Source organism: Poromitra crassiceps (assembly GCF_964638095.1).
Source record: "Poromitra crassiceps genome assembly, chromosome: 10".
NCBI lineage: Eukaryota > Metazoa > Chordata > Actinopteri > Beryciformes > Melamphaidae > Poromitra > Poromitra crassiceps.
This window is the reverse complement of record NC_139631.1, coordinates 33198939-33224062: the sequence shown is the minus strand read 5'-3', so window position 1 is coordinate 33224062 and position 25124 is coordinate 33198939. Positions and strand designations below refer to the sequence as shown.

The window sequence follows — 25124 nt, the reverse complement described above, 5'->3', positions numbered from 1 at the left end:
TGTGTGTGTGTATATGTGTGTGCGTGCGTGCGCGCATGCGTACGTGTGTGTGTGTGTGTGTGTGTGAGAGAGAGAGAGAGAGAGAGTGAGTGGTGAAAGCAGGTGCTTTAATGTACACTGATATGAGCATAAATTTAATTGTACTCCATATTCTCCATTTCCCCTCCTACATAATGACACACACACGCGCATGCACGCACGCACAGTCACGCACACACACACACACACACACACACACACACACACACACACACACACACACACACACACACACACACACACACACACACACAGTACAGTGTCAATATCACTGCAGGTGGAATTAAGTGGGTAGGCCATTTCCACACTTCCAAACAGCAGCCATATTGGAAGCCAATTCAAAACAGTCCCAGGGCTAAGCTGTAAGCGTAACACAGGCGTAACAGGTCCCAGACTGAGGATCATGTAAACAGACGCCTACTACTGTTTCCTGTGAATAGACAAAGGATGAGATGGGAGCGCAATGCTTGCTTCTTGTCAACAACAAAGTTATGCTCAGTAGAATGTATTCATCATTCAAGTCTGTATGTATAGTCTGTACAGTCTGTAGTCTGTACAGTTGCAGTCTGTAGTCTGTACAGTGTACAGTCTGTAGTCTGTACAGTGGCAGTCTGTAGTCTGTACAGTCTGTAGTCTGTACAGTTGCAGTCTGTACAGTGTACAGTCTGTAGTCTGTACAGTGTACAGTCTGTAGTCTGTACAGTGGCAGTCTGTAGTCTGTACAGTTGCAGTCTGTACAGTGTACAGTCTGTAGTCTGTACAGAGGCAGTCTGTATAGTCTGTACAGTGGCAGTCTGTAGTCTGTACAGTGGCAGTCTGTAGTCTGTACAGTGGCAGTCTGTAGTCTGTACAGTGGCAGTCTGTATAGTCTGTACAGAGGCAGTCTGTAGTCTGTACAGTGGCAGTCTGTAGTCTGTACAGTGGCAGTCTGTAGTCTGTACAGTTGCAGTCTGTATAGTCTGTACAGTGGCAGTCTGTAGTCTGTACAGTTGCAGTCTGTATAGTCTGTACAGTGGCAGTCTGTATAGTCTGTACAGTGGCAGTCTGTAGTCTGTACAGTTGCAGTCTGTATAGTCTGTACAGAGGCAGTCTGTATAGTCTGTACAGTGGCATTCTGTAGTCTGTACAGTGGCAGTCTGTAGTCTGTACAGTGGCAGTCTGTAGTCTGTACAGTGGCAGTCTGTAGTCTGTACAGTTGCAGTCTGTATAGTCTGTACAGAGGCAGTCTGTATAGTCTGTACAGTTGCAGTCTGTATAGTCTGTACAGAGGCAGTCTGTATAGTCTGTACAGTTGCAGTCTGTATAGTCTGTACAGTGGCATTCTGTAGTCTGTACAGTGGCAGTCTGTAGTCTGTACAGTGGCAGTCTGTATAGTCTGTACAGTGGCAGTCTGTATAGTCTGTACAGTGGCAGTCTGTAGTCTGTACAGTGGCAGTCTGTATAGTCTGTACAGTGGCAGTCTGTATAGTCTGTACAGTGGCATTCTGTAGTCTGTACAGTGGCAGTCTGTAGTCTGTACAGTTGCAGTCTGTATAGTCTGTACAGTGGCAGTCTGTAGTCTGTACAGTGGCAGTCTGTAGTCTGTACGACTGAGCGAGCTATACTTGAGAGAGCTATACTGTTTATTAAGAGGTTGAATGGGAGTTATCTTATGTTAAGTTAAGTTGAAGATAGATAATAATAACAATAGATAGACGAAATGAACTTGTTTGGATTAAGTTGAAGTACCGTAGTTAAGTTAAGTTTCTGTCTTATCTTTGTTTACTCTGTCACGGATCTGGATGGGCCCTGTCAGGGACCTGTGATGGATCAGCCGGCTGCATCTGTATTTTGTCTGAATTTTCCTTCTTTCTTTCCTCGATATCTTATTTGCATGCTGGTATAATTGCACAGGCAGGAATTCAAATTGACAACAATTTGAATTCTAGATGGAAAATGTTATATTCTAATTTCTGCTCATTCGCACGCTCACTCGTCACAGTCAACATACGCGCCTATTAGAGTCGTTCAGGGGAAGCTGGCTATTATGGTTCATTGCAAAAAAAACAAACAGAGCCAAAGTAGTCTGATTCTGTGGCTGCTGGATTCTCCACAGAACCTGGCCAGACATCAGAACCACTTGGATCGATGCGGGTCGGGTCCAACAGATCTTAAGTAAACATTAAAAATCGACACCTCACTCCCGGGCTTTGAAGCACCTTCTTACAGCCATTCATTCATTCGGGACCAGAGTGAATTTCTCCTTCAGTAATCAATAAATTATCTCATTAAGCTGAGCCAATCCCATCGTTATACAGGAGTAAGCTGCTAGCAAAACCAGGGCGACACACCTAGTGTATAATAACACTTCTTTTCAAGTGCTTACAATACTGAAGACATGGAAAATAAGATAATAAGCTTAATGACTTCACTGTAAATCAGTGACTATGTGTCAATTCATTTGCTGTATAATGAGAAGTTATAGTGTTGGAGTTTGTGTTACCACGGTAATCGGCAAGCTACAGCATGTTTATTCATTTTGGTAATACGTTTCGTACTCTCCTGATACAAATTACACACACACACACACACACACACACACACACACACACACACACACACACACACACACACACACACACACACACACACACACACACACACACACACACACACACACACACACACACACACACACGAAGAGTGCAAGATCTGGGATCTTCATTGACCACTGAGAGTCAGGACCTCAGTTTAATGTCTCATCCAAAGGACAGTGCTCACTCACATGACAGAGTCCCTGGTCCCTATTCTCCCACAGGCCTTCGGCGCTAAAACGGGCCTTAAACGCAAAAAAACGTGCCTTGCGCCTGTTTCGGGAAAATAGCAATAGGCTTTAGGCTGCCAAATGCGCTTTAGGCCGAATGGGCGTGGCGGAGTCCCTGAATGCGCCGAAGTGGGCGTGGCGGCGCTAAATACCGGCGTACTACTATCTTCCAGCCATCTTCCGACCTGGCCGACTTTTAGCGCTTTGCGCTTTTGAAAAGCTGGCCTAAAGCAGGATTCTGTGCACCGGGGACAGGAAAGTGAATGGAGAATACAATATATAGAAAAAAATACTTTAGAATACAATAGAATATAAGATTGCAACCCTTCTCAGGCTTTTTGGGTGAAGCTGTAATGCAGTTTCATAAATTTAGTTTAGGCTATCATAATAATCCCCATTTATGTGTAATATAGCTCTACGTTTTATTACCCCCCCCCCCCCGAAATTAGCTAGGCTACTAATATTACTAATATTCCTAATTAATATGTGTTATTATTTCATTCAGATAATTGACATTATAGGCATGTATATCGTTTAATGTGAGAGAAAGGGAGAGAGAAAGAAAAGAGAGAAAGAGATAAACTGGATCAACTGTTGTGTAGCGCTTCTTCAAACCCCACTCTTCATTACAGCTATTCATTACAGAATTGTCTGTTGTATTTATTTTTTCTGTGTGCAAAGCATAGAAAGTTATAATTATTTCCAAATGTTTCCCCCGTCTGTGGCAGCGGAGCTGTCCGAGGTGCTGAACAAGCGCAGCGCATAGACGGCCACCTGGGGCGGCTCACTTAGGCGGTCCAGGACTGGGCGCGGGGCGTCGGCGGGGTAATTCTCCTCCCCAAACAGTGCGCGATGGTACATTTGAACCTGAATGGATAGATGAATAAACAACTTAAGTAAAGAGTTGTTTTGTAGCTATTCAAAATGAATGGTGGACAGATATATCACCTGATTCGCCAGCACCATCTTCTCCTCAGCTGTGAATTTAGTGGATCGGTTTTCGTCTGCCATATTGATCACACTGCGCCAGCTGCTGCCAATCTGGCTTTTAAAGCCCCTCTGATTGATTACTGAAGATTTTATTGAGAATGAACATATTTGTCAGAGCCTGTGGGCAGGGGGTGGGGGGGACGCATATATAGGCCAAATAAAATACTATTACTCAATAATAAAATCCTGTAAATTAAATAGAATTAAGTTATCAGATCCAGTAAAAGTGATAGGTGTCATTCAGAGGATGTTGCATCGTGCAGTGGGGGAGGAGAGATAAAACGATATCATTCTGGCCAAACTTTCATTTAATCTCATGACATCCAGCCATAGGCAATATTTTTTTCTATCAGATGCATTTAGAAATTATTTTCACTTTGGTCTTGCTATAGTGTAGCGTATTTACATGCTTGCAGTATTTTAACTGCAGTTAGATTGTTTTGAGAAGCATTATAATATGGAATAATAGCCTATATATGGAGATAGACAGACCGGATGAAGGGAGGGGGGGGCGGCGGAGCCCTTGGCTTTGTCTGGTTTTACCGGATTTGTCCAGGAATTGGAGCTTAAAAGGCAAGCGTGTGTCTCTTCCCTGCAATTCTCCAATGAGCGGACAATGCATAATTTTACGCTTAAAAGGCGTGGTTATAATGGTTGAGGCTGAGTTTAGCGCCGATACCAAGATATCAAGTGCGCCTTTCCACGCCCACTGCTTTGCGCTGCGGCTGGCGTTCGGCCTAGAAACTGCGCGGCTGCAACGATAGGGCCCCCTGTCTCTGCCCTGGGGCATTGGGGATGGAGATCATAATTTTTCTGCTTAGCTTCCCCCCGGCAAGCCAGCAATGCAATAATGCAAGCAATGCAAAATGATCCATTCATAGGCGATCTACTGACTATTTCACTTTTCTGCTTCTTCTCACTCAGTCCCGGTTCCACTTTTAGCCGTCTCTTAATCACTATCAAAGAAAGGTTCTAAGTGTTTACCGAGCCAAACCTGGCTGTCACAGAGCCCACCGGGGACACATCTCTCAAGAAGCGTTTCCCTCTCACCGAGTGCGTGTCTGAAGTGGACACAGTCTACCAAGTCTCTCCTCAGTTTGCTGGCGCTGGCGGCAGAGTGAGGGGGCCTTCCTCGTCTGCAGATCAAAAACACATTGCACCGTCTCTCCTCCAGAGACAGGAAACGAGACGCTGCAAACAGGATGTGACCGGGACGAAGGGACAATTATTTATTGCCTCCATGAGTCATAAATAATTGCCTGTCTTTAAGAGTTTTATTCTTAAGAGATTCCCCATCACTTCCACTGTCTGTTTTGCTTTGGAAAGTGGGCTGCCTTCAGTAGAAAATACAATGACACGTGTTTATTTGGCTTGTTTTTCCCGACGTTTTCAGTTCTTCCTCAGCAAAGTTTGTGGGTCTTTTTCAAATCCCTTTGACCGACAGCTGCTCCGAAACCCACTGACACGACTACGTATTTTTCTAATGGCATAAACAGGCTGTAAGGCAGCGATACTCATCTACTTGTGGCCCACGATATGGTGCTGAGTGGCCCGCCGACTATTTTCTAATTCGCAATGAAAACTAAATAAAGTTTGACTGAGCTCAAGCCAAATTGTCAAATATCGCAGTTTCTTTGTTTTTGTTTTTAAACTCTTAACTCTATTTTGGGGAAATAATATTTTGTGAGTGGCATATTGTACCTCCAATCCACTGCTTTATATTGAACTTCCCTGTGTTTGCATTGACACTCTGATTATTGCTTTGATTCTGCTCGGTGGTTCAGATTGTTGCTACGTGGGTTCATGGCAGGGTGTGCAAAGCTTAAATGTTAAAATGCTCAGACTAAACCCTGGCTGGCACCCCAAAAACCTACAATCCACTACAGAAAAAACAATATTATTATTGTTTGTTTATTAGCTGGCCCCTGGCCTCCTGTTATTTTGCACAAAGAAAAAGCAGGTTGAGTATCCCTGCTGTAAGGCAATCTTGATGTTCCTGCTCAACTCCTACAGTGTTGCCGCAGCACAAAACATTGACTCATTCCTTCGCCCCGAGGTGGAGGGTTGACTTCCATCTCTCTGGAAATACTTACATGAATACGAATGAAGATATTTAAAGACACCGGCATCTGCTTGGCAAGGCAGAAATTATGCACACAACGTATCGCTTGTGCAGAACGGGTGTAGCGTGGGCGTACCTTCACGGGGTCAACCGCAACCATTTTAAATGCTGCTATGAGAAAATCTGGACGACGACAACACATAACAAAATGACCAATCATGACGGCAGAGGATGTGCTGGCTCGTTGGCAGAATTGTGAAGCTGAGTGCGGAAAGGTCCACATGTGCTAACTAAAAACAAACCCCTATTAGTCACTGCTGTTCATTTCAGCTAATGAGTGCTATTAGCGTGACTCTCTCCCAGGAAGTGAGAATTAGTTCAATTATTGTTCTCTTTCAGAAAAACACACACAAAACAACACCTCATCATGGATCTAAATGACAAAAACAACACCTGATCATGTATCTAAATTAGACACACAGAACATACTGTTTCCCCTTGAATACAAATAAAGGGCTTTTCCATTACTTATAGTTATGCGTTATGCACTCCAGCAGACGAAACATATACTTATTGAGTTATTCATCAAAGCGCGGGAGGCGAGGTTTATGATTCACGCCCTGGAACAACAGCGAAAACCAAAAGAATGAAAGCGAATAAAGAAGCGAAAACCTTTAAGTCAAGATACAATATTATTGCGGTTTTATTTCTTTCCGATATATTGCAATTTGTTACCTTTATTCAACTGCAAATTATGTTGCCCAAAGGAAAGCTCTTTGTCAACATCTGTTTTATCTAATGAGATAAAGTTTCCAGTCTGTTCATCATCAATCATTTTTATTGTAGCAAAATGGGATTGTCAATCAGACAGACTGACCAACACTTTAGTAAAAACCTGTCATAATGTGAAATGTTGCATGCGCTTGACAACTTGTAGAATAAAATATTGCGATACTTGGCATTCGTGCGATACGATATATTGCCACACAAAATATTGCGACTCTCTACGACCTTCCTATCTCTATATAGCTGTGCCCCTATCCCAACTAAACTCCCTAAACATCCATGAGTGAGACGTGCGAGTGAGTGAGTTTCCTGACTTTTCTACCCTCTGACCCCGGCGAGGCCTGCTGGCGCAGCGCCGTGGGAAAAATTACATTTGCTCTTTCTGCCTGCCAAACCATTCTGACAATGTGTAAAGTGCCTGGCAAACCTCTGCTTAGAACTCAGCTGCCTTTTGTTAGCATTTAACAAAGAAGACAGACACGCGCCATCGACATCACGCGGACTGCTGTCATGTGCCATTGGATAATTACTCCAAAGTCAAGTGACTATAGTCTCCTCGCTTTGTTCAGAATCCCGTGTCAGACGGGGGCTTTGGCAGGGTTGGACCTGGTGTTTGGGTTCTGTTCAGTTTCATCCCACAAAACAATGATAGCAGATGGAGCCAGATGGATGACAAAGTGGAGACGAAATATCTATTTGTCTTTGCCCAGGCAGAGACAATTTCTCCTTCCAGTGTGTTTATCCAAGTGCCCGAAAAGCACTTAATTAAAAAAAAGAGAGAGAGAGAGAGAGAGAGAGAGAGAGAGGAGAGAGGTGCGGACCGGACCAGGGAAGATTAACTTTAAACCATTAAGGGGCAAGATAGCTTACACGGTTCTGGACATGATAGATGTGCGGCCCATGAAAGTGTCTATCTCCTATGTCCACTTAAGGCCCATTTATACTCTCATAAATACGTCCGTTTCAAACGGTGTAATATGGTGTAATCGCCACTGCCCACATACTTCCATGCGTCTTTCACGTTGGTATCATGTTAAGCAATACATCCAGGAGTGGGCAGTAGAGAGTCAAATGTGTGAGTGTGTGTGGGGTTTTGCTGCGTTTCATGCGTATCCGTAAGCTTTCAGAGGACGGACAGCAATACACAGGAAATGAACGCAGAGTACGGACAGAAGGCTCTGTCTGTCTCCGTCTCTGTCTTTAACGTAAAGTATAATTGGGCCTTTTAGTCCACAGTTCCCGCTCTACCTGTGTAACAGAGGGCCTTCTTACACAACCTGTCGAACGGGGACGGATTTCAAAATGACTCTCAAGTGCATCAACTGTCTGGACGACACGTGTATGAAAAGAGCTCTCTGACAGTAGATGGTGATAAAGATGTGAACAGATGAGGCGTTCCTTGGGGGTTTAGTGACAGAGCAATAGAAGCCAGAGCCAATGAGCCACAGGCTGAATCTACAGTGCTACTGATGCTGGAAGATTTAAAGTCACAAGGAAACGCTGTCATGCTTCTGTAATTCATCCCATTTCAAGTTGAATCAGGACTTTGGGACAGGACATGAAGCAGGGATCCGGTTTATGACTATTTTTTCAAGATAACATATGGTAACATGTGAGTGTTGTGTTTTTGTGCATACCACTAGGTTTCTATTGCAGTAGAGTACAAGGGAGCCACCCTTCTAGCGAAGTTATGGTTTCTATAATAGCGATCGCCCAGGGTTCAAAATACAGAACTATTCCTTTAGATTGCAAGTTTTATATGACGGGGAGATTGTTAAAAATAATCTGGTGGTATGTTAGAATTTGTCTGTGCCATGGAGTAGTTTTTCCCTTTTTTTGGCATTTATTGTTAAATTGGGTTATGCCACGATACGGAGATTTAGCTAACAGGATTAAAAAAAACAAGTCATTTTTCATTTTCATAGTGAGCATAAAATCTCGGTTGGACATTCTGTGCCCGACATCGCTGATGAAGTCGAGGGCCACAATCTCATAAAAGCCCGTGATGAATCAGCGTGTGGAAATGCAGTTTGACACGGTACCTGGCTGAATTGGCTTTTGATGGAGAACCATGTGGCGCAGATTAGCCGAGAACTTGACGAGGGGCCTGCGATCACGGCCGTCGTTAGACTTGAGTCGTCTCTCTCTCCCCTCTTGATCGATGATGGCGCTGCAGCAGTGGATCTTAGCAGACTTTATTACCTGCGAAATGAACTGTGAAGAGTTTTGGAAGGTGAAGTGCTTTTCAATCAAAGGGAGCACTGTGTTCCTCCAGGGTAATATGTTCTCCCTTTGATGTCCAACATGGCAAAGTCTAATAGCAGACAATAAAAATACAGCCAATGAAAAAAGACCCTCTATCGGTATAGCCTGAATGCGCTGTATTGATATTGACAGTGTAATGTGGTGGAATTGATGCGTGAGTATTGGATTGGCTGTGATGCACAGCGGAGCTTTTGGATTTTCCCCGTCTGACCTTTATCGGAGGTGCTCTCGCCCGCGTGAAGCTATTGGCCGCGCGCCTCAGCTTGATAACGGCTGTGATGACGGAAACTCACCCGCTTTGAAAACAAGAGGAAGAGGGAGGAAAAATACAGTCGGATCGATGATTCTTCTTACCCTGCTGGAGAAGAAACGGAGAGCAACACAGATAAGACACAGACAGGGCTAAAAACTCCACGGCCGTTCACTGACTTCAATCACTCCGGGTCAAATGGGGTTTTGAAGAAGTTAGAGAGGGCATTTTTCACTAGCGAGGATATAGCGCCTTGACCTTTCCCACTTTTTCTTTCCTTTCCCACTTTTTTGTTTTTCATCAATTTCTCCCTGCGGTCGTGCCGGAGCGGAGCTGCAGCGGCCGGGGTGATAATGTATCTCTTCAAATTTCATCATGTACAGTATCACTGGTGTGTGTGTGTGTGTGTGTGTGTGTGTGTGTGTGTGTGTGTGTGTGTGTGTGTGTGTGTGTGTGTATGTGTGATATTGTTTTCTGATACCAGTACCAATACCAGTACCCTCAAAGTGATACCAATAGAGCAGTTCATTCAATACCATTGTCTTTTTCAGACGCCACAGGCATGGAACCTTTCGATCTGGCCACACTCCAATCTATTGGTTTGAATCGGAACCACCAGTTGTTCGCACCAATCAGCATCCTACGAGGCAGCTACATGGGCGGGCTTTGGTGTGTGGCGCCACTCCAGTGAGAGCAAGCCTGTGATAGGATAGACAAATGGCTCATCCAATCACCTGCCACTAGGTATTTTTTGAAAGTGCCCGCTCTTTGAAAACGGGCTTCCCGAGTGACTTGCCCCCAGACGGTTATGTGAAAACAAACCAACTGGCTGTGTCAAGGTTAACAGGCATGTAGTATAGCCATACCTTTGGACGTTTTGGTGGCATCTAGGCCAGTGGTGGAAATGGCCAGGTTTTACTCCGGGAACCTTACTTGTAAACGCAGGATGGGGGTCCCTGGACACGGCTGCGGCCCGCCCCTTTCCATTTCTGAATGCTTGACTGTGTTTTTGTTTTAATTGATTTGACTTTATACCATTACAGCTATGTACAAATATCTTAACAAAAACCGAGCTCCACTGTTATTTCCGCTTGATTTGATTCATGACAGACTTGATGACACATTGATATTGACGCTGCTTAGTAAGCTTCCGAATACATGTTGTCCTACTCCTACTGCTCCTTCCATGCTGTCCCCTCTCCACTGCATTGAAAGATAAGATTTCAAGGGGAACCTGAGGAGGAATACCGTCCTCGCCGTTCCCTCTCAACGTTTACTCTGTTCCCCAGCCCCCCACGCCCCACCCCCCCATTTCCACCACTGATCTCGGCACACACTGAACTGCCATCCCTGTCACATACACTGCGCTCCACTTCACCACCGCTGTCTGTTTGGCTTGCAGCATGTGGCAGTGGACCAATCACACGTTGCATTAAATTGACGAACATTTGCGGCGATTGGCTCAACCATACTAATATTTTTTATTTTTTCGGTAGATGTGTGTACGAAAAGGATCGAGTGCGCGTATCGTTTGACTGGAGAAGTTTCGCTACTACATGATACTGCGTTATTTCAGTCGCTACCCTCAAAGGTATCGAGTAGCGATACCCAGCCCTGCTGGGGTGGGAGGGGGGGAGACACAGACGGCCTAGACTCTGCCAGACCCCTCTCGGATCCTCCAGAGCCTTGTTAAAAGCCTGTTATGGTAATATTCAAATCTTCCGGGTGCCCAAGTCGGCCCCTTTCCAGCTAAAGATGGATTAAGGTTGCTATGGATGTTTAAAAATAGTTGCCTAAGGTTCATCCCCACACACGCACACAAAACACACACACACACACACACACACACACACACACACAGCAAAGCGGTGTTTTCCGCACGTCGATTAAATTCTTTTTTTATAGTCTTATATAAAGAGTGGGTTTGCAGCAATTACTGTTCCAAAGGAGCCCTAAGCAGATGGAGGTCTGACTGAGGAAGGCGAAGACGCTCTGTGGCTCTGAAGCCCAGGATTACATTCACGGACTCTTCACAGCTACAAAAGCGCCCGCCATTAGCTTGTGCTGCAGGAAGTGCACGCTGCTTGTAATTAGCAAAGTTTTCCACAAAATGCTAAATTTAATCTGAAAGGGGGTAACACTTTGCTGCAGGCGTGTGTTAAAAAAAAATCCAACTAAATATTTCCCATGTGACGCGTTTCTATTCCGTGAGGACGAGGATAGTTCCTTTCACCCATTTCCATTGCATTCTTTTCTATTTAATCATGTAGGCTTACACTCAGTTCTCAGACTCTATCCGCCTCACACAACTAGAGACTGACAACTTTCTACAATATTATGTAGGCTTAGGCCATGTTCAGACTAGGAGGCCAAATCTGATTTGTGAACTTTAGCGACCTATTAATGATTCTATCCAGATTGGTTTTATGGGTCTGGTGTGGATGCTCCAAGTCTGATTTGTGTCACTTGTCCCAAACCACATATGGAGGTCTGGACACACAGATCCGACTTGAACACTTGCCCAAATCAGATTTGTGGCAGTGCGGACACACTCACAAATCAGATTTGGAAAACCAATCAAGATAATGATGATTAATGGCGTTAGCAGCAAATCAGATTTGCCTGTAATGTGAACATGGCCTTAGACCAGTGCTGACCAATTTGGGGCCCGCGGGCCCGCTCTGTTTGTTTTGGCCCGCCACGGATTTGGGGGAAAAAAAGTTTTTTTTGTTTTTTTTGTTTTTTTTATCCCATTTTTTATCCCCCATTAGTGCTAATTTAATTTATTTATCCTGCTTGCTCCTCCACCCTCTGCCGATCTGGGGAGAGCCGAAACTGGCTCCATGCTTCCTCCGAGACATGGGCAGTTAGCCAGCCGCTTCTTTTCACCTCACAGAGGAAGCTTCACCGGTAGGACATAGCACGTGGGAGGTTCACGCTATTCCAACCAGTTCCCCTCCCTCTGAACAAGCGCCCTTAACGACCAGAGGAGGAACCACATTAGCAACCAGGATATTGCATGTTTTTGTCAAATTGTCATGGCAAATTGTTTACAAAAGATGGACAATAAAGCTGATTTTCAAAGTACCTTGAGGATTTTTCAAGTTGTGAATTAAGTCAAATTTCTCTCTTGATTACAAAGGTGGAAAATACAACTGTTTTTAACAGGGTGTTTACTGATTAAATGTTTAAGCTCCCCACAAATGCAGATGTTTTTTTTTATATATATAACCAATTGCAAATTATTACAATTACCAAACAGATAAAAAGTAGATTATTATATTGAAATGTTATTTTAGATTTAGAATGTTAATTTTCTATAAAACACAATACATAAATTATTACATTTTAATGTAATTCCACAATGTTTATTTTTGGCCCTCGGCCCTCCACCCAGATTGAGTTTTGGCCCTTCATGGGAAAGAATTTGGGCACCCCTGCCTTAGACACAGTTCTCTTCTCAGACTCTATCTGCATCACTCAACTAGAGATACAACTTTCTATTATATTATGTAGGCTTAGACACAGTTCTCTTCTCAGACTCTATCTGCCTCACTCAACTAGAGACTGATAACTTTCTCCCAGTTTTCGTTGTTAAAACTGGGTGGAAACAAGTTGAGAGCTACAAAACAAAAACTGTGTTGCAGAACCAAATCTTTATGGCAGCCCTTCATGCAGAAGGGGTGGTGACATGCAGAATTGTGTGCTTGTAACCGGATAAAACTGAATCAAATAATGTAACGTTGCTCGGGACATTCATTTTCAATGTTTAAGAAAAGCTGTGTTACAATGTTTGCTGAAAGATTTGCTGTATCTCCAGTTTGTTTCACTATTTCCGGTAACCTGACAAAGGGGCGTCGGTTTGTTAGTGGCCGTTCTCGCCGCCGTTTAGGAAACTATTTTTGACAAGGAGTTCCCTGACGATTGGTAGGCGGAGCTCTCCAGTTGTCTGGGAGCTGGGTATATATAACCAAAGATGATCCTATTCTTAAAAGCTTGTTCACTCGACTCGTTCCTCCAACACGACGCAGGCAACGTGCGTGATCCGAGCACTCTCTAGCTGTGTTTGTGAATCAGCTCTATTTTGAAGTTATAGGCTGGCCTAGTTCAGCATTGTTTACTATTCAGAAATTATTCCGTGCTTCTGAGCTGCAGCAAGGACACTGTGCACTTTATTGATATAGCGTTATGGGGAGAGCAGTGCGCTGGGACTACACACCTGCCTCTTGTGGGAGTTCAGCCAAATGCCTCACTCTCAAAGCTCTGTAGAACTTCCCTTTTCATCCTCTGTCAGATCACGTCCGGGGGGACTGCATGGCATCATATCTTTGAAGCCCAACAAACACCTTTCTACATCAAAGCAAATACCTTGTTTTCAACAAAAAATATTCACTTGAGCGGTGGAACTGTGTCCCAGAGATGCGGTGGAGGGCTCACTGAAGTTTAGCTACAGTTACTTAAACCGCAAAATTATACCATTAGTGAAATTTAAATGTAACCGGAGCTGAAAGAGAAGTTAATTAGTTTAAAGAGGTCAGAAGCAATAACAGCATCTGTAGCAACCAGGACGAAAGTGTGAAGCGGAGATACATAAAGTCACAAGGAAACATTTCTGATTATGCGTCTAACACCTGCTCTCATCAATCTGCGTATTTCCAGTCGAAACAGGATAATGGGGGGAATGAATGTGGCAAGTGATGCGACTGTTCAATAGTGAGCGGGTTGGACTGTAACGAACATGGGAGGTGACACCAAAACTCCACCGTGTGTCACTTGTGTCACTTTGAACGTTATTTATAAGATGGCATGATTAGAAGGGATGGTTCAAATATCTCTGATGTTATTATTGGTTCCAGTTTTCCACAAAGTAAAAGTAGAGGGATTTTGATATAAAAACACAAGACATATATGTATATATATACATACATAGATATGTATATGTATGTATGTATGTATGTATGTATGTATGTATGTATATATATATATATATATATATATATATATATATATATATATATATATATATATATATATATATATATATATATATATATACGCTGCTGTCGGGCAGAAACCTTGTATCTCCAAATAACCTGTGAAAGTTTCAGGTAGTTTGGACCAGCGAAAGATGTTATATTACTGGTTATTAATGTTGTTATTACTATTACACTATGTTAAAATGTGAATGTTTTTTCTTCCTTGTGAAAATTTGCTTTTTTGGAGATACAAGGTTTCGGCCCGACAGCGATTATGTCCAGTGGTTTGCTTTGTAACCGTGTATCTGAGTGAATCTTGGCTGATTGCTGACCCTCTGCCATGCACTGCGCCTCATATTCTGATCCGTTTGTATCGAGGCCGCGTGACTAAGTGGCACTTCCATTTTGCCAATTGCCTCTCTTTGATTGCACAGGATAATTCAGGTCATTGTTGCTGAGCGTCGACCCAGACGAGAGAGAGAGAGGAGTTTGGGTTCTGCCAATGCATTGAGTCACATTCAAAGAGAGAGAGAGAGGAGTTTGGGTTCTGCCAATGCATTGAGTCACATTCAAAGAGAGAGAGAGAGAGGAGTTTGGGTTCTGCCAAATGCATTGAGTCACATTCAAAGAGAGAGAGAGAGAGGAGTTTGGGTTCTGCCAAATGCATTGAGTCACATTCAAAGAGAGAGAGAGAGAGGAGTTTGGGTTCTGCCAATGCATTGAGTCACATTCAAAGAGAGAGAGAGAGAATTGTTCATTCTGACAGAGGTCATTCCTCAATCACAGTCGATTCAGGTGTGCGAATGTGAATTTGGCTCATTTGGGCTCCCGGAGCCGACAAAAGGGACAATATTGTTGTCTCTCTGGGGGGCAATTAAGACGAGAGAGCGTTATCTCTTTGAGGGCTTATCTGTAAGGCGATTGGTCAAAAAAAGAGAAATTAATTCGTTTGGAGGGTTGATTAGTCAGCTTCTTTTGATACTACATTGTTCAAGTGAACTATTGTAGGCCTTACTTCAGAGCTTTGCGAATTCGTTACAATATTCTATCGAAGTTTGTCTGGATTTCAAATGGACACATTAAAGTCGTTTTGATAATACATTTGCAATATCGAGCCGTGTGACTATATATCTCACTGCTATTGTATTGGGCGTGATAATCCATTCATTACATTTTCAGAGCGCTAGGAAATTGGTAGCGTATTCGTCTAATGGCTTGTGACAGAGTCTACAATTCCCTCGCAACATATTGCGGAAAATTGTAGCAGCATTTCATTACACAATATAGGACAAACATTTTTCTATCAAGTATATTTTGCACGCCGGATGTTTTGTTCAGCCGTGCTCTTTGATCAACAAATAAAGCTTTCAGGGGAGACCGAGTATTTGCTGAAATTGTTCTGGCACCTTATTTAAGAGTGTGTGTTGACTTGCCTCCCGCGAGGCGGCAGCGTCTGCTGTGAAAGCCCCTGTTTCTAAAGTAAACAGATGGAGACCTCAGGTGGATACTGAGGTATTGTTATTGTATAAACAATAGGATCACATACCCAGGAAAGAAAAATATATCTGGAGGCTTTCAATGACTCAAGCCGTGGCCCCAATAAGACATTATTTTAGAGAGGGGAAACGTGACGTGAAAAATAGCTGCTGCAAAATGTCTGCACGCTGCTCAGCTTTATCAGTCGGATGCTGAAATCCATTGTAATACATGATTGCCGCGTGCCCTTGTCCCGCTGGTCTGCCTTCTATTCCGTGGACGTAGGCTATTACTTGCTGGCAACAAACTATTTCCTGAAGCCGCGTGAACACATTAGATACACCGACACGCGCGTCGTCCCTTTTGCCGTCGTTGCCATTTGTTGTTTTGTTTTTTTGACTGGACTATCTGTCAGAGAATGTCAGCTGTGGATTTTGGCCCGGAGGCTCGCTCATTCATTGCGATGTTGACACTCTCGATAAATCAATGGAGCAGCAATTCCCATTTCCAAGACTTTGTGGTCCTGCAGTGGTGCTCAACTTTTTTAATATTCCACTTCGGTAACTTAACACAACAGCTTAATTTGCTTTAAACTATGAAATGAGAAAAGAGTCTGAAGATAGGTGTGTGTGTGCGCGCGCTAACTTTTTGCCTTTGGGCATTCAATGTTGGAACTTATAATATGAGTTTGGTTTAGCACCACAAACAAAATACTGAGAAGATCTAATTTCAATTCGAGTGGGGCCTACTTGAAGTGATAATCTCAAAGATTTCAGTTTTGTTCTCTTTGGCGACACCTATGGCGATGAGCGGTAATTGCAGGTGAGATCCAAACAGTGTCGCATCAGCTGTGTCACCACATACACCCAGTTCATAAATGCTGCAATACTGGCTCAATCACCATTGTGTTAGCTCAGTTGGCGATTACTTACTGTAACAGACATTTATTTACATAAAGATGTTTGAGATGGTCTCTTTAAAGGGTTGTTATTGTCAAATGTACAATGGAAACATGATGCATTATTCAGCATTCAGTATTTGTTTGGTTTATTTATTCATAAATCCTTCTATATTTTTCTCATTTACAAGCCTATATCTTTGTACCTTTTTGCTCCTGTACTATTCACCTTATGTAGAAGAGACAGTCTGGCTTGAGAGACTAACAGGAAGTGTAAACACAATTGGAACCGATTGTGTTTACATTTCCTGTGGCAGAGCTTATCCCCGCAGCCTGCTTCCAGTGAGTCACTATAGCTTTGACCAGAGAGACGATCTCTGGTTTGGGGGGGTTTCGCTTTCTTTTGGGGGATTTTCTATCCTAGTCCGAGCAGATGCCCTCCTCTCTCACCACAAGAAGAGAGGCATCTTTCCACACTGAGTCATTACGCCAAAGAACTAGTTGCCATGCTGCCATGCCATGACCAGGTATGGTCATGGCATTTCGAACAGGTCGTAACACAACGGGTCAAGTGGGCGGGGCTACATAAGGTGAATAGTCTCTATAATTCTCCGTCTCAAACCTCTGCAAACTGTTCCCTTAGAGACCTTATGCAGTCTGATCACGCATCTATTATTGTCACTCTTTAATAAGGCACTGATTCCGGTAAATGTTATATTATGGAGATTATGTGAGATTTTCTGCAGATTTGCTGTGTGCTTTATGCATCAGCGGCAGTTAAGATGCATGTCCTGCTCTGCTCTTTTGTGGCCTAATCAGCCATTTGACATTAGGATGTGACAAGTAAAAAAATGACACGTGACTCGGTGGGGAAAGTCATTGCATATAAATGAAGGGATTCAGTCACTTATGAAGAGAGAGACAAACGCAGAGGGGGTTTAAGCTCTTTTTAGAATGCAGATACAGTGCGGTTAAACTGAAAGACATAAAAGACAAAGGAGAACGGCTAAACGAGGCCCTGTGTGGGGTGCAACGTCTTCATATTCATATCTAGTCATTTCAATTATTTTGTTCCAAGCGATTAAAATTTAAGAGGTTTATTTAAAAAATAATGTGTATATACTCTACTTGATGGAAAAATTATACGATCTGAAATTCATAAATGAAAAAAAACAGATAAATAATAATTGATTGCATTTATTGCACTTTTTAAGTACTCAAAGTGCTTCACATATCGGGGTGGGTGGGAGGACTCAACTCATCCACCACTGATGTGTAGCACCCACCTGTGTGCCAGTTTGCGCCAGAAGGCTCACCACACATCAGCTATCACGTTGGAGAGTAGAGGACTGAGTGTGCCAATTAGAAAACGAGGGATGATTAGGTGGCCATGATGGAAGGAAGGTCTGTGTGGGAATTTAGCCAGGGCACCGGGGTTACACCCCCCAGGGCACCGGGGTAACACCCCCCAGGGCACCGGGGTTACACCCCCCAGGGCACGCGGGTTACACCCCTACTCTTGCGAAGAGTGCCGATGGGATCTTTAATGACCACAGAGAGTCAGGGCTTCAGTTTAATGTCTCATCCAAAGGACGGTGCTCACTCACAGGACAGAGTCCCTGTCTCTGCACTGCATTGATAGGGATTATTCATGAACAGTGTTGGGCAAGTTACTCAGGAAGTGAAGTCTTAGACGTAATTTCAAATCTATTTCAAACCTAGTCATTCAGTTATCCACGCCCAGTTTCAGTCCTACTCGTATACCTATCCAATCACAGTTATCCACGCTCTCAATAGCCAATCAGTCCAAGCCATCTCCTTCCCTCGCTTGGCCGCTGAACCAATCATCGTTCCCGTGTTCCGTGTCCCCGCCTCCTCCCCTGCCACCACCCAAGGTCATGGCTCCAGAGGGATAATAAAATTACTTATTAATTGGTATCAAAAGTAATTAGTCCTTGTTACTCGAGTAGTTACTTTACTATTACTTTCACCCCCCTTCCGAACAAGTGCCGTACAACCTGTTTAGTCAGCCCCTTTTACAACTGAATCCACTTTATTGGAACAATAATTAATGTTAACCGTTACCTTACAAGAAGAGTCAGCAATCAGCCAAACTGCATACTTTTATTTATTTATTTGCCTACCTGGGGGATGTGTTTAGTGTTAGTGTTAGTATGTGTTAGTCTCGCATAGCCAGACCTACATGTATCTCCACACTCCACACTAGTTACTGGGAAAGTAATATAATTATTACGGCCCAACACTCTCCATGAGACCAGAGGTAAGAGCACCTCCTACTGGTCCTCCATCACCACCTGCAGCACCAGATGCATGGCCTCCCATCCAAACCTGTTGAGCTTCCTTCCCCAGCACGCCAGCAATGTAATGCAGGAGCCATGGTGCATGTAGCTCTATTGTCAAACATGTAACTGATTTATAGGCTTGAAGTTGTAATCTGCAAGATCCAATTTATTTATTTATTTATGTATTTATTTATGTAGTTATGTATGTATGTATGTATGTATGTATGTATGTACTGTATGTATGTATGTATGTATGTATGTATGTATGTATGTATGTACAGTATGTATGTATGTATGTATGTATGTATGTATGTATGTATTTATTTATTCATTTATTTATTCATTTATTTATTGCCTAATTTTTTCTTCATCTTTAGCCATGGTGGTTATCACTGCCTAGTTCTTCTAGCCTAGATTACATTATGTAAAATGTATAATTCCACCGGAGGATTTTCCTCCAGAAAGACCTGTTTAGAACGGCAAATGTAAAAGCTGACATGAATCACTGTTGTGCACATCGACCGATGAAGAGTAGCAAAACAGACAATTATGTATATGAATCTGCCATGGAGTGTTACTTTAGGATGACTCATAACATGACATAGTAACACATAATGTGCCAGCAATCATTTTGAGTAGCTCTGCTATTGTTTTCCAGAGAGTGGATATCTCATGTTAGAGTGAGAACCTCTTCATGACTTCATCTTGCTCTCTAAGAAGCTGTTGGACTGATGCCGTATTCATCCACACTGCTGAATCATCAGAGCTTATTCATATTGATGTCTCTTTTATCTCCATCACACCTTGTTTCATAGCAGATGCTGTTATTTTTTATCTCCCCCTCGTCTCCCTTTCCTCCACAATTGGGATTGTAATTCCCCCTGCTGGTCCCGGTCGTTGCTCGACCCCCTCTGCTGATCTGGGGAGAGTTGTAGACTAGCACATGCTTCCTCCATTGCATGTGCAGTCGGCCGCCAGCCACTTCTTTGTCACCTGACAGCGAGGTGTTTCACCGGCAGGATGTAGCGCACGGGAGGATCATGCTATTGCCCCCAGCAGGGGCATCATGCAAGCCAAAAATCTGAGGGGGCGAACTCTGTTTTTTTGGCGGCGCACGATGTGCGGCGCCAAAAAAAAATTGGGCGGTTGGAAGCCAGATTTAGAGGAATATCTCATTTTAAATTAACAGACTGGTGTAACCATAAGGCTATTTTCCAAACTGCTCTCAGCCTCCTGGAAAGATCCATAATCACCAGACTAAGTACATTGCCACTGCCCAGGCTCAATGGACTTGACAAAAAAGGGAGACCACACATTTCAAAGCAATGTAGTCAAGTCAAGTCAAGTCAAGTTTATTTATATAGCCCTAATTCACAAGCATGTCTCAGAGGGCTTCACAGAAAGTATGTCTAGCTGATTCTAGCTAACACACAGTAACAAGAATATACAGAATAAAGATAACATTTGAACATTTGAAGAAAGCAGGAGAGTGGAGGAGGGAGGGAGAGGGAGGAGGGAGGAGAGGGGGGAGGTGGGGAGAAAATAGGAAATGTGGAGGAGGAGAGAACAGAGGAGGAGAGATGAGGGTGCAGGGGAGGGAGAGCCAGGGTAGGGGTAGGGTCTAGGGTTGGGGGAGGGGAGGGAGTAGGATACGGGCCCGGATTAGGGCGAGGGTGGGGAGAAATGGGAAATGTGGAGGAGGAGAGAACAGAGAAGGAGAGGGTGCAGGGGAGGGAGAGCAGGGGGAATGTGAGAGGGAGGAGAGGGCAGAGAGGAGGAGAGAACAGAGAAGGAGAGGTGGGAGGGCGCAGGGGAAGGAGAGCAGCGGGAATGTGAGAGAGGGGAGAGGACAGAGAGGAGGAGAGAACAGAGAAGGAGAGGTGGAAGGGTACAGGGGAGGTAGAGTAGAGGTAGGGTCTAGGGTGGAGGGAGGGAGTAGGATACGGGCCCGGATTAGGGCGAGGGTGGGGAGAAAATGGGAAATGTGGAGGAGGAGAGAACAGAGAAGGAGAGGTGGGAGGGTGCAGGGGAAGGAGAGCAGGGGGAATGTGAGAGAGGGGGGAGGACAGAGAGTAGAGGTAGGGTCTAGGGTGGAGGGAGGGAGTAGGATACGGGCCCGGATTAGGGCGAGGGTGGGGAGAAAATGGGAAATGTGGAGGAGGAGAGAACAGAGAAGGAGAGGTGGGAGGGTGCAGGGGAAGGAGAGCAGGGGGAATGTGAGAGAGGGGGGAGGACAGAGAGGCAGAGAAGGAGAGGTGGGAGGGTGCAGGGGAAGGAGAGCAGGGGGAATGTGAGAGAAGGGAGAGCAGGAAGTGGCAGGGATTCAGGAAAATAGGGGAGAAGAGGAGAAGGAGCAGAGGGGGGGAGAATGAGGAGAGAGCAGGAGAAGGGAGGGGGGGGCGGTGGGATGTGGGGGAGGAAAGAGCATGGAAAGAGAGGAGAACAAGAAGGGGGAAGAAGGGAAGAAGCGGGGGAAGGGGGAAAGAGAGGGGGGGGGGAGAAGATCAGACAACTGACTACTCTAAGCATTAACCAGAGCTAACTGGGACATAGTATCTAGCTAATCTACAGCCTAATCTGGCCTATCCTACCCTGCTCTAGTCTGATTTTAGCCTGAACACTAACAGGTCAGCCTTAGGCTGTAGCTAATCTATCGCCTACCTAAGCTGTTCTAAACCAACCGGCAGCCCTCGACCAGTGATGAAGAGCACCGATGCCCCCCGACCCGGCCCCCGCCCACATAAGGCGTGGGAGGGAAGGCCAGGCCGGGACACAGCGGCACCCCCTCACCCCCAGTGAACGCAAGAAAACCTTTCCACCATATGGTGGCAATCCACACATGGATCGCCACATGGATTGCCCCAGTGACTTGGCTGAGGAGGAACCTTGTGAGGTCGTTGTGCTAGGGGCCAATTGCTGCGGCCCGGGCGGACCCAGCCCCCACGCGACCCGCCCCCCCAGCCCCCAGCCACCAGCATAGTGACTGAGAGCGTGAGAGCAGGCCACGCGGGGGACGGGCCCACCCAGGCCACAGCAGCGGACCCCCATCTGGGGACTCCCCTCCGAGACAGGCCGAGAGATGCCGGGCTAAACCATGCACAGAGTTTCCGATAATGAAACTCTGTGAATGGTTTATTATGGAAATAAAATGTACAAGAGAACAGAAAATTGAAAATGTAAAAAAAGAGTCCAACAGAAGGGATATAAAAATGTAATTTTTTTAAATTATCCTAAGATCAGGGAAGGGAGTTGAAAATCTAAAAAGTAGAGTCCAAAAAGAAATAGAAAATGCAGTCTTTAAGTGTTCGTAGGTTTAGAGAATACTAGTTAATTAGCTAGGTGAAAAAAGGGGTAACAAGATTGGGAGTTCCATGAGGATGATCTGAGGAATCCATGAGTCCGCGTTGGTGACATGGATTAAGAGGAGGGGAGGGGAGGATAGGAGTCGGAGGTGATGATTAAGAGGAGGGGAGGATAGGAGTTGGAGGTGATGATGAGGCGGCGGGGGGGGGGGGGCTGGGGGGGCGCCCCCCCCTTCCCTTAGGCAAGCAGGTGACCAGGATGATGAGGATAGGGGTCGGTGATGGTGATGAGCCCGGGGTGTCAGACAGTAGAAGGAGTAGTGGGTAGATGGCCTAGAGTGACGACAGGTGGCTAGGGCGATGACGGCCGGACCTAGGGCTGCAGCGGTGGGGTGTACGTCAGGCCAATGAAGGACACCTGAGGGGGAGAGAGAGAAGAGAGCGGGGGAATCTGCGCAGAGGTGGAACTAACTCTATAGACAACAATAAAATTAGGTCAAATCAAAATTTATTAGGATTATTTAGGATGACTAATATTATACTGCTAATTCAGGTCTAGGTAGTCTAGGTCTAAGTTTATACTGATACTGCTGGCTTGAGATAGCCCGCTCAGCAGTTCAGGACTAAGTTTATTCACCAGCTATTTGATTTTATATCTGAGCTACTGGGTCGGCTGATGCCATATTATTAAATTAGGTCAAGTCTAAGTTTATACTGATACTGCTGGCTTGAGATAGCCCGCTCAGCAGTTCAGGACTAAGTTTATTCATCAGCTATTTGATTTTATATCCGAGCTACTGGATCGGCTGATGCCATATTATTAAATTAGGTCAAGTCTAAGTTTATATTGATACTGCTGGCTTGTGATAGCCCGCTCAGCAGTTCAGGACTAAGTTTATTCACCAGCTATTTGAATTTATATCTGAGCTATTGGATCGGCTGATGCCATATTATTAAATTAAATTAGGTCAAGTCTAAGTTTATACTGATACTGCTGGCTTGAGATAGCCCGCTCAGCAGTTCAGGACTAAGTTTATTCACCAGCTATTTGATTTTATATCTGAGCTACTGGATCGGCTGATGCCATATTATTAAATTAGGTCCACATGTAATGTGTAATGTAACACAATGTTTATTTTGGCTGGTATTGCCTTTTCAGAAGGTAGACATATTTTCTCTTCCATTAGTCTCATCTAGTGTCCTCTAGAGCAGGGGTTCCCAACCTTTTTTGTGCCAAGGACTGGTAGATACATGGGGAAAAAAAGTTGCGGACCGGTTGTCAATTTTAAGGCTGGCTTTACACGGTGAAACTTGCACGCAACTTTAGTTGCATGAAACTTAGGTGAAACCAAGTTGCAAATGAATTGCATGGTATAAATCCTTCTGCAACTCACTTGAAACTTCTGTGAAACTCAGCTGCAACAGTTGCAAAGCGCTCAACTTTGTGGAACTAGTTTCATGCAACAGCCAATCAAAATGCTGAGAACCAGTCAGCTGATCACATAGGCTCTGGCTGTCTGAATCAGTGCGCAGTCTCAGAAGACATCTATATGTCAATATCCATTTATAGTCATAGCGCCCCCTACTGGCAACACAGAAAGTGGTTTGTAACTCGCCCCTACATGCTCACACGCGCACCAAACTTCACATGTTTGATGACCATCCCAGCCGGAACACATCTACATGACAATTTGGAGTGATAGGCAGATCGCCCCCTACTGGCCAGACAGAAAGCGGTTTGTAACTCGGCCGTACATGGTCACACCCGCAACGAACTTCAGATGTTTGATGAGCATCCCAGAGCATTTAATGTATTCTGATCTATGCGGAGCCAGGATCTACATGGGTTAAAAATAATAATATTAACATGTTGTGAAGTATAGTGATCACATAACTGTTCAATGCTATGCTATATATGTTTTAATGATAATCAGTTATCTATATATGAAGCTACAATTTCATACTGTTGTCACAAGGTGGCAACAACGAGCTATTTATTTATTTATTTTCCTTGAATCAATCAATAAATTTGAGAAAAATAACAACAATGCACTCACCGGAGGCTCATTGGATCAAGCTCCTTGAAAAGAGTGTGAAACGATCCACTGGTATGTCTTTTAAGTAGCCAGTCCTTCACCCACATACGTTTAACTTTTTTTTCATGTTGTGTTTTTTCCTCCTCCTCCTCCAACATATCCATGAGTATTAATGCACTAATAGCTCTCTTCCTATTCTCGGGGCCCCGGACAGCCATATTTTATCTAACAAAGTAGCTAGCTAGCTAGCCAACCAGCCAGCCAGTGCCAGAAGAAAAACCGATACAACACCTCCGAGTCAGAATGCAGAATGACAATTCTCACTTGAAAAAAGAAGAAAACCATACAATAGATGAAAAATGACCAATCTAGCTAGCTAGTTTTGCTGGAAGAAACTGCCAAGTTGCACGAGACTTGATTATTTTTTAATTGCTTTGTGTAACTGTGAAGTTGCATGGAAATTGGGTTGCATGCAACTTGCAACCTGCAACTAGTTGCGTGCAAGTTTCACCGTGTAAAGCCAGCCTAATGGTTTTAGTTATATATATTTGCTCACCAGGTGGCAACAAAGGGTAAATAACAGCCTTTTGTGTTGTACTGTATGTAGCCTATACAGTATTTATGTTTTTGTTTTAACTACAAACATAAATAAACGTCAACTTGAAACTATGTTTCAACTACCACACACAGCCTATAATATTATAGCCTATGTTTATTTAATTATTATTATTATTATGATTTTTACCTCTCAAAAATCTGAGGGGGCAATTGCCCCCTCAGTTACAATGGGCATGACGCCTCTGGCCCCCAGTACCGCTGCACTTCCTGGATGCTCCCAGGTCATGGTGTGGATTAAACCCAAGACGATGGGATTCAAGCAAGACGGCACCACTTCAACTCACTTCCTGTCATTTTGTCACGTGGGTTTTGCCAATGGT

General features: G+C 44.2%; 1 protein-coding gene across 1 annotated transcript in view; it reads left to right on the top strand.

The window, feature by feature from the left end:
* cabp7a (calcium binding protein 7a) overlaps positions 1-25124 on the top strand; it is a gene marked incomplete at both ends in the record, with an annotated part of 35757 nt that overhangs the window by 6745 nt on the left and 3888 nt on the right. The window lies entirely within an intron of this gene.